The sequence below is a fragment of the Micromys minutus genome (assembly GCF_963924665.1).
Source record: "Micromys minutus genome assembly, chromosome: 11".
In the NCBI taxonomy this organism is placed as follows: domain Eukaryota; kingdom Metazoa; phylum Chordata; class Mammalia; order Rodentia; family Muridae; genus Micromys; species Micromys minutus.
This window is the reverse complement of record NC_137980.1, coordinates 36,319,776-36,328,010: the sequence shown is the minus strand read 5'-3', so window position 1 is coordinate 36,328,010 and position 8,235 is coordinate 36,319,776.

Below are 8,235 nucleotides of genomic sequence, written 5' to 3'. Positions count from 1 at the left end.
ATGGCTAGTTTGGACTCCGTAGTGAGACCGTGTCTCAACCCCACTCACACACCCTGCAAAAGTCTCTAGCGGGGCTTAGCTGATATTCCAACATTCTAAGTCCCAGACTGGACTAGGGATGGTGAAAGGTGGTGGTTTGTGCTGGCATGGTCCAGGGCTGAGCAAAACCGGGGTAAGCCCCCCAACTCCGCGGGACGCTCGAGGTCTTTAGGGCAGAGCAACCTCTCGTTGGGCCTCGTGGCTCTTGGCAGTCATGTGCACACGGCCCACCGGCCTCCATGCTTGCCTTCCAAGATCTTGCCCCGCCCGTCCTGCCCCGCCCAGCCTCACCCCACCCGTGCTCCCTAGTGCTCCCCAGGAGGCATAAGCACCTCAGGGCCTCACCACGGAGGCAGGGCCTGGACTGTCGACTGCGTGGCTGCCACCTTGCCACCTTGTGCTAAGTTGCTCTTCGTGCAGCAGCCGCTGCCACCGCCTCCCTCGACGAGAGCCCTGCGCAGGTGCTGGCGGGAAAGGGGTGGAGCCAAGGAGAGGAGGATGGTGGAGATAAAGGGGAGTAAGGGACACAGGACCCCAAGGGGGCGCTGGAGTCCTGGGGGTATGATGGACAGAGAAGGAAAAATGGAATCCTGGGAGGGGGTGGAGTCCTGGAGGATGATGGACATAGTTGTGTAGTCCTGAGGGGGCTATGGAGTCCTGGGTGGGGGCGCTGGAGTCCTGGGGGGATGATAAACAGAGATGGGGCGCTGGAGTCCTGAGGGGGGGATGGTGGACAGAGAGGAAGAGATGGAATCCAGAGGGGGCGCTGGAGTCTTGAGGGAGCACTGGAGTCCTGGGGGGATGATGGACAGAGATGGGGCGCTGGAGTCCCGAGGTGGGGTGATGGTGGACAGAGAGGGAGAAATGGAGTCCTGAGGGGGCGCTGGAATCCTGAGAGAGCACTGGAGTCCTGAGGGGTCGCTGGAGTCCTGAGGGAACACTGGAGTCCTGAGGGGGCGCTGGAGTCCTGAGGGAACACTGGAGTCCTGAGGGGGCGCTGGAGTCCTGAGGGAACACTGGAGTCCTGAGGGGGCGCTGGAGTCCTGAGGGAACACTGGAGTCCTGAGGGGGCGCTGGAGTCCTGAGGGAACACTGGAGTCCTGAGGGGGCGCTGGAGTTCTGGTGGGACATTGGGCAGAGAGTGAGAGATAGAATCCTGAGGGGGCGCTGGAGTCCTGGGTGGGGGGGGCGCTGGAGTCCTGAGGGGGCGCTGAAGTCCTGAAGGGGCGCTGGAGTTCTGAGGGGGCGCTGGAGTTCTGAGGGGTCGCTAGAGTCCTGAGGGGTCGCTGGAGTCCTGAGGGGGCGCTGGAGTTCTGAGGGTCGCTGGAGTCCTGAGGGGTCGCTGGAGTTCTGAGGGGTCGCTGGAGTTCTGAGGGGTCGCTGGAGTCCTGAGGGGGCGCTGGAGTTCTTGTGGGATGATGGGTAGAGAGGGAGAGATGGAGTCCTGAGGGGGCGCTGGAGTCCTGAGGAGGCATTGGACAGGGAGGAGTGGTCCTGAAGGGAGTACTGGAAGTATGGCAGTGGATGAGGGGTAGGAAGGTCGAGGAAAGAGAGGCACTGAAGTAATTAAGGAGGAAGTGGAGGGGAACTGACCTGGAGACGATGGGAGGACTCACAAAGTAAGTGTGCTGGAGAGGAAGGTTCTGCAAGAGTCAAGGAGACCTGTGTGTAGAGGGTGCTGGATGGTGGAATGGGGTCTGAGAAGAATCTTGTGATGTAAACTGAAGGGACGCAAACCTCATGGGTGCAGTAGTGGTAACGGGGCTGTAAGCGGGAGACAGAAGGGACAAGGGAGGCCAGAGGGAGACCGATGGAAACAACATTCTGTTGAAATTTTGGACTATCGCAAAGGTATAAAATACACCTAAAAAAAAAAAAAAAAAAAAAAAAAAAAAACCAAAAAGAAAAGAAAATAAAAGAAAAAGAAAACATCAGCGGGCCTCAAATATGTTGTCTTCGACCTTCAAACTACCTTCAGCCTTTATCGGACAGCTCCTGGGTGCCCTCGGGAGGGTGGAGCCAGGGCAGAGGTGTGCAGATGGAAGGCAGGAAACCTGGACCTCCGTGGGACCTTAGGTGTCTTTCAGCTCTTTCCACTTGATAATGTTCTCAGCAGAAACATTCTTCGTGGAAAGGTGGGGGGGGGTGAAGTGAAGTGGATGAAAAACGAGAGTGGGAACTGGGGGGGGGGGCATGGAAGACATGAAGGTCAACAGGACCTTTTCTTCCCTTAGAACCCCGCCCAGTTGCCCGAGACTTTTTCTCTATTCCACAACTAGGTGTTTTGTTTTGCCTCTTTAAAGCCATGGCTTGTAAGTCTCAACATTTAGCACATTAAAAAAAATATAGTGTAATCTGGTTTGCTGGTTGTGAGGAAACATGTTTATTTGGTGGGGTAAGTCTCCAAGGACAGCACACAGTTTGAGGAAAAGGCTTTTAAAAAATTAAAGTGACCTAGCCAATTTTTGAGCAGTCTTGATTCAGACATACTCCCCCAAAACCGGGTGTGGATCCCCTTCCTCTCTGTAGCCAGGGAAGTTTTCGATGTCCACTCGTACTTTCTCATAGCTATTTGTCTCTTATTCGCATATAATATATATACGCAAAGATTTTAAAAAATTTTAGTAGTGCAACAGATAGAACTTGTCAAATTAACAGACACTCTCATACTGTTCATGAGTTAGATTCTTGGGCCACTGTCTTTCTTCTCACATCTGAGATATAGATGATATAGATTATAGATATAGATGATATAGATTATAGATATAGATGATATAGATTATAGATATAGATGATATGGATTATAGATATAGATGATATGGATTATAGATATAGATGATATGGATTATAGATATAGATGATATGGATTATGGATATATGCCATGGGGAGTGTGCAAAGCTCTAGGTAGGCAAGGATCTCTTTCCTTTTCACTGGACTGGTCCGGACAGCTGTTGGTGAAAAACCTCACACTAAAGTCAGTCCTCGGGCTGGAGAGATGGCTCAGTGGTTAAGAGCACTGACTGCTCTTCCAGAGGTCCTGAGTTCAATTTCTAGCAACCACATGGTGGCTCACAACCATTTGTAATGAGATCTGATGTCCTCTTCTGGTGTGTCTGAAGACAGCTACAGTGTACTCACATATAATAAATAAATAAATCTTAAAAATAAAAAGTCAGTCCTCTAGCCCTTTCTGATTCTTTCTTGCCCCCTTGCTAACATGTATGAAGAGTACATATGATTTACATATAATCTGAATAGCCTACAAGTTCACAGGGTGTCCTGGTGGGTGTGCTCTCATTACCCTATGGTGGTAAAACCTTCCAGTGCTTTTGACTTTTTCTAACAGCTAGCTTTCCCTTCAAGCTCTAGGCAGTTGTGGTGACCCTGTGTTGTGCTTTAAGGACCTGTATCATTGGGAAGTGAGTACCCAAGAGACTCTGGCATCCAGTATCTCTGACATGGACCTGTGTGTGTTGTTTCCCAAGATGGACTTGGAATATGCACACATTTTACCAGGAGGAGGCAGCTGTCAGGGCTGGGTTTGTTTGCGCTGCCTAGGCTTCGCACACAGCCTCCGTCACCTGCTGGTATTTACAGGAAGAGACGCTTCTATTTCTATTTCTTGTTGCTCTGAAGCTGAAGGAGCGATGGGTGTGTGGATTATTAATTAATCGACATTTACATGGAAAGTTTGGTCCTTCTAAGTGCTGGAGATAATTTGTACTCAAAAACAGCAAATAGCTTTTGCCCAAAATGTTCCTGAGGTCACTCTGACTTCAGCCCTAGGTGGCCGGGAACTGAGTGCGTTGGCATGTGTTCGTGGCCTGTTGGGCAAGCGCTGTTGTTATACACGGTGTTATACTTTGAACTTTGACCTAAACATGGAGAGAATGTTCTGACTTCATGAGCAACTCAGCCCTGCCTTGGACTTGGACACTTGTGGAGACTTTGGGGACAAATGAGGCAAAAGATCCTCCAAACCAGAAAGTTCATGAGTCAAAGAGGCACTGCACTGGGGGAACTGTTATGTAAAAGTGTCCTTGCTTTCCAGAATTCTCCAGAACTTTATCGAGAAAGCCTCCATGTTAAGCTGTTTGAAAGAGAGCTAGCTAGTCTACAGACCCTGATGACCAGCAGCCTTGAAGGGGGTTTTCCAGCCCATACCTGGCAGACAGTTCTAGTTTTGGGGTGCTGAAGGTAGCTCATGCTGTGTGCTGAAGGAATCTCCATTTTCCTTTGCATAGGCTGGTGCAAATGGCTGTGCTCTGAGATGAGATTCTCCTGAATTGGCCTGCTGTTTTGGGGAGGACCTTGTAGGGCTAGGGGTGTTATGGACAGAAGATGTAGTCGGGGAAATACGGAGAGAAATTCAACACACTGTGCTCCAGGCTTTGGAAGTGGAAAGATGGACTGGGAGAAAGGAAAGAGGTATCCAGAAGCTTCGTACAGAAGGAAAGGAAGAGATTGTCCTCAGAGCCTGTAGAGAGGACGAAGCCCTGCTCACCAGTTCTATAATGCCAAGGTCCAGAAGACATGTGCATGTCCCCAGAGCCACCCAGTCTGAGCAGGAAGACACAAGTGCAACTTACATCTGAACGTCCAATGCCCCTGGTTCTCTCTTTGGGGTTTGGAGTTATATCAGTCTCCCATCAGCTTCCTGCTTTCCTTACCAGCCCCACCCCCAGCCCCAAGGGCCAAGCAGGGCCCATGGTTTGCTCCTTGGATTGGCCTACATAGCCTTGGGAATCTCAGTGTCTTGGTGCTTTTAGTGAACCACATGGGTGGGTTCTGTTGGGGGGTTCTCACCCCCTGTCCAAAGCAGAATTCTTCGTTCTCCACTCCACTTCAAATCCTACCCAACCCCAAATTCTGCCTTCTCTGGGCTTCTGTTGTACTCAATAAAGATTCTTATAGGTATTATTAGATGCTTTTGGAAAACATTGTAGAGACTTTTCCCTCTCTTACAACAACATCCATTCCTTCAGCAAATAGACTCACCTCACAAATCTCTCCAGAGTCCGCTAACCCTGTCTCTGTAGCCCTAACCCAGATCTGGCCAGTACCATGCTATACCTCCACATTTCGTCATGCCCCAGGCAGAGCTCCTAGCAGCCTTCAGGACTCATGAGAGCTGATGCCCACTCTCTCTCTCTTCTCCAGCTGGACTCCATGATTCCCATATGCTCTGCCCTGCTCTTCCACATGGCCCCTTGTTGCTCCGGAAGTCCCCAAACCTGGTGTTCCCTGGAGGACTCTGCTCCTGATTTTCCTTCTACTACAGGAGATTCTGGTCTTCAGAGTATCAAGACTGGCTCTTTTATCTTATGCAAATCTTTGACCATTTGATCTCCTCCCCAGGGCCTTCTTAATGTCCCCTGAGGTAAAGTTGACCCCCCCCCCCATTCTGTTGTGGGCGCCTCAGTGGTTCAGAGATAGAAAGGGGCATTTCTCAAGAAGGTGGAATTTTCCAGCTCTGCTGGCAGTGACATCCAGGTGACATGTGTGCCATTCCTGTGCTAGGTCACTGTCCAAGCAGGAGAACAGTCCTCAGATATTTGCTGACTAACCAAACCCAGGAATAGAGTGGCACGGTCACTTTTTTTTTTTTTTTTGGTTTCATTTTGTTTTCTTGAGACAGGAGCTTGCTATGTAATCCAGGCTGCCCTTGAACATCTACCCTTCTGCTGAGGCCTCCCTCACACTGGGATCACAGGTGTACACTCAGCTCAGTGAGGTAGCCATCTGCAATCAGCTTGGTTCTGAGTAGCTTTTCCCACCCCTCAGTACAAGGGATCAAGTCTAGAACTTTTCTCCTTTTTTATAAGAAAAAAATAGATATTTTCTTTATTTACATTTCAAATGTTATCCCCCCTCCTCCTGCCTCTATGAGGATGCTCCCCCACCCACCCATCTACTCCCTCCCACCTCTCTACCCTGGCATCTCTACCCTTACACTAGGGCATTAAGCCTACACAGGACCAAGGGCCTCTCTTCCCACTGATGCCCGACAAGGCCAGCCTATGCTACGTGTGCAGCTGGAGCCATGGGTTCCCCCATGTGTGCTCTTTGTATTCGTGAGAGCTGTGTGGCAGTCTGGCTTTTCTTTACTCATAGTTGTGTGTATTGTATTAGTCAAGTGTAATGTGCATCTTAAAATGTTAACTGCCAGACTTGTAGAAGTTATAAGACTGTATACTGTAATCAAACAGTGTGAAACCCAGTTCCCAGGGAGAAGCTGCCAGAAAATTCCTGGCCAACTTCTCTTGCTGAAATCACCCTTTGCTTTAAGGGGAAAAAAAAAAACCAAACCAAAACAAAACCATTTTAAGGGATCATGTGTGCTTTGCCTGCATGCATGTCTTTGAACTACGTGTGTGCCTGCTCATGGGGGCCAGATGAGGGCATGGGATCCCATGGAAGTGGAGTTACAGACAGTCATGAGTAATCATGGATGCTGGGAATCGAACCCAGCTCCTCTGAAAGAACAGCCAGTATTCTTAACCACTGAGCCACCTCCACGGTCCCTGAAAACACTCTTGGCTTTCTGTGAACATCAGTTCCAAAGCAGAGGAATCCCAAGCCCGAGCCTGGAAAGGTGGGGGAAGAGAATTCACCTCTTGCACAGGACACATTCAGGGATAAAGGGCTGAGTGGGGACATTCTCTCTGACAGTGGGTAGCTTTTGGTCTGCCTTGCTCTTAGGAGAGTTAGCCGGAAAGCTGGGAAGAAAAGAGAGCAAAGCAGCCAGAAAACTGGAGGAGCAGGAGTGGGGAGAACCTGGCTCTGTGCTGCCGAGCTTGGCCACACCTCTCAAGGAGAGAGGTGGCTCAGCTCAGTTTACACCAGTACATTCCTTGGCAAACAGATTACCCTGGATTAGGACAATTGGAGGAGCTCCTGGTGAATGGGAGCGGACCCTGATTGGTTCTGGATAGTTGTACCACTATGCGTTAGAGAGGAGGTGGTCTTGGGGACATGGCTCAGTTAGTAAAGTCACTTTACTTAGCTCGCACAAGCCCCTGGCTCCCATTGCTAGCACAGTGTAAGGTAGATGTGGTGGGAAGTAAACAACTCTAATCCCAGCACCCAGGAGGTGGAGACTGGAGGATCTGAAGTTTAAGGTCATCCTCTGCTACATAGTGAGTTCCAGGTCAGCCTGGGCTACTTGAGGCCCTGTCTCAGAAAGAAAAAGAAAAGGAGGAAGAGGAACATATTAGGTTATTTCTCTGTGTGTCTTGTCTTTGTATGTCTGTCTCTGTCTGTCTCTGTCTCCCTCTCCCTTTCCCTTTCCCTCCCTTGTCCTCTGTGTGTGTGTGTGTGTGTGTGTGTGTGTGTGTGTGTGTGTTTAGACAGACACAGATGAGGGGAGAGAGGCCAGGGCAGAGCAGCCCCACACAGACAGCTGACCCACTGCTTTGGTTGGCTTGATGTAGTGTCCCTCTGCTGGCCCACTGGCTTGGGGGAGTGCTGTGAGGTCTGCATGTGTACACATGCCCTTGTGTGCAAGGTTCTCACAGTCCTATGCAGAAGGGTTCCTTAAACCATACCTCATGTTACACTTCACCACCTTCTCTTCTCCTCAACTCCAGTGAAGGATACAAGAATCTGACCCTCTGGGGACATGCCTGGGTCTGGGAGGAACACTGCCTGTTTCCACAGACTCACAGGGAGGCCTGCACCTGTCTTATCAGGACCCGAGGGCCTAGGGCGACAGTACCCTCGCACATGCTGGTGCTGCCTGAGACGGCGCTGATTTTAATCCTGAAGATACTTGCTCCAAAGTCCTCTCACTCCTGGGGCCCTCTCAGTCACTGGGGCCCCAACTTCTGCAGGGGGGCAGACATTGTTTGAGGTGTCATTTCGAGGCTCAAGCCCAGGATGTCTGTAGAGCAGCCCACTCACGTGTTAGAGAAGCCCTGGTCCAATCTCCCCATAGTAGCACAGGAGTTCCCAGGGTTCAGTTGCTTGGTTAGAGTGACCCCCACAAGAAGCCTGTGCAGTGGATAAATGATGGATTTCTCAATCTAAGATAAAGGTTTCAAAGTAGCTTCCCCGGAGGGGGGGGGACCAGGAAAGTCCTTTGGATGGAGGTGGGCAGGGTCTTGCTCACAATAACAGTTGATCTTGGGTCCAGTAGACTGCAGCAGGAGAGGGTTTTTTCAGGTGTTTATGGGTGCACAAGTCAAGTCACCCCA